The sequence below is a fragment of the Atta cephalotes genome (genome assembly GCF_000143395.1).
Source record: "Atta cephalotes unplaced genomic scaffold scaffold00001, whole genome shotgun sequence".
NCBI classification, from domain to species: domain Eukaryota; kingdom Metazoa; phylum Arthropoda; class Insecta; order Hymenoptera; family Formicidae; genus Atta; species Atta cephalotes.
Window position 1 is genome coordinate 12,263,707 of NW_012130065.1, and position 2,821 is coordinate 12,266,527.

Here is a 2,821-nt window from a genome sequence, read left to right on the forward strand (position 1 = left end):
ATATATATATATACATGAAACATTCTAAAATAGATGTAACCTTTCTCGGTATTTCTAAAGTGTTCCAATCTGCATAAAATTTTAAGGAAAGTTTTCACCAAGAATAACTATAAATTAATTTTCTGAAATTTCAATTTATAATGTAATAATTATATCTCTATTATTATTAGGTTGTTATCTCAGATAAGTTATCGATCGATATTATTCCCTTTACCATAAGAAAAAATGAATCAATTAATTCGTTGCGCTAGAAGGCGTTAGAGGGCGCTATTATATTAATTTTGTGAATTTCGATATTTTCCGGGTCAGCGTCAGTTACCTATATGTATTCTTTTGAGTTTATTATTAGAGTAACAAGTGAACGTCTTTTGTTAGAATAACCTTATTGTTTGTTAGAATAATTCATTCATTAACATGATTGTGAACATCGAGCCTAATAGGTATGTATCATATAATTGTATTTTTTTTTAATGATAACATATTAAGTCCATTGGCGTTGCTTGAAATCCCCAAAACGAAATTCATATTTGGGCGTTAAAAAGAAAGAAAGCAAAGATATTGAGCGCAAACAATGTGAATAAACCTATTACTTCCAGGAGAAATGAGATATTTTTGAATTTTTCATGATAAAAGAACTAGTGTTTTCTCGCAGGAACGCGTTTGGCTTTTAGCGAATCCGCGGATCCGAACACAATATTTGTCAGCTGTGGGTAATAAACATTCAAAATTGAAGCAAGATACAATTAATTAATTCTTAGCGATGACTTTTTGATTATTTACTATACGCGATGAGTTATTCGCGTCTCGAATTAATTTGTATTATTTTTAAAAGTTCTATACAAAAATTATTAAATGGTTCTTTATATATATTCTTTAATTATATACATCTTTAGTATAAAATATATTTATAAAGTTATATATTAAAAAAAAAGAAAGAAATAAAAATCATCATTATTTAGCCAAGTATTCTTAGTATTTAAAAAAAAAGAAACATATAAGACACAAATGGCCCAATCGTGTGTATTAAAAGATATAAGAAAAATTAGAATATTTAAAAATGAAAAATATATGTATTTCACATATAGAACAAGATAGCAGAAAGTAAAGTTCATTTTTTAATTCATATCTCTTAATTAAAAAATGAGGATATTTATGTGTTTTAATTTTTAATATAAAATATTTCAAAGATTTCAACACAAACAAAGTAAATACACATACACATTTTTAAAAATATACAATTTCTTTTGCTTCAAAGAGCTATTTTTTACAAAAATATTAATTTGAGAAATAGTTTCAATTTTCCTTTCCAAATGAATATTCTTTCATTTTCTCATATGTTATGCAAGTATTTGTAAATTATACATTTTATATCTAGAACTATATCATCTCAGTTGATGTAAACTTGTACAATAGTTCCATCCGAATACGAATGTCATTTGTAGAAGCTATTCAGAACTTTTCTGATCCAATACAGATACCAACCTGCCAGCGATAATTCTAATTCGGAAGCCTCCCAAAATGTCTGTCAAACGAGAACGAAACTCAATCAGAAGCCCATCTATCGTATTATTCGCACAAAGCAGACCTCGGATTAGATTATCTATTCGCGTTTCCCCCTACACATTATGTACTCTCGGCAGTATAATGCTCATGATGTGCGCGTGTAGCCGCAACAGGAGATTATAGCGTATCCACGATTAACCGTATGACCCTGATCCCACGATATTTTGCATCGTGCATCCTTGTAACGCGCCGCGCTGTAAATTATCTAGACCACCGAACCACGAAGATTGAATTTCGTGGGAGCCCACGGTAGAAAGAAAATCTGGAATGTCCTGTAATTCGAGTAAATTATACTCATATCGGCCTCGGGAGTACAGTCAACATGCATATACTAAATGCAACATCATTTGATTAGTCAATTAGCAAAATTCTTTCTAATTGGTCAATCAAATACTTTTATTTGTAGTGAATCAATTTCACAAAAAGAATCTGAATCTACAACACGCTGAACCATTTCAGTAAAAATTGTTGAAAAATTTGTATGAAAGTTAATACATTTTATGGTCCACTCAAATTTTTAAAATAAAAATATTAATTTAACACAGGACGAATATGTCAGAAAATAACAAATATTATATAAAATTAACACAAAAAAGATAATACTGATATAATTTGTAAGCAAATTGTGAAAACATATATTTTTTCCAGTGAAATTAATATTTATGATATATTAAATTAATATTTTTATTCATTTGTTTTAGAATTTACGTTTTAAAATATCTTATTTTTATGTTATTTTGACTAACAAAAATATTTAATATCAACTCAACACAAACTATTTAAATAAAATAATCATATTATATTAAATTAACACTTAAATATGTTAAAAATTCAATACAGAATTTTAACATAAAGCTTAACAATAACAAATAGACTATTTCTAAAATAAATATAAAGTTTTTTACTGTGCGACGGTTTATACGCTTTAAGATCATGAAATGTACGCGAAGCGCGTACATTTCATGACCTTAAAGCATAATGAGTTATACGTTACAACTTTCATCCCGGTATTCGTTAGCGACTGCTAAGGGCCTTTTTATTAAAGAGTGTGAAGAGATAAATCATCCGGTACGTTGATTATTCAATTTCGATTTTATTTTAACGAATGACTATTTTAACGAATAGCGACAAAAAATGCATCACTTAGTGCTCCATTTTGACCGAATTGCTTCCGTTCTTCGCGTAAATTCGAAATTGATCGTATCACTGCGGCAAGCGGTAGCATTTGTCGGTTATTAAGAGTAGGTTAATCCTTTTA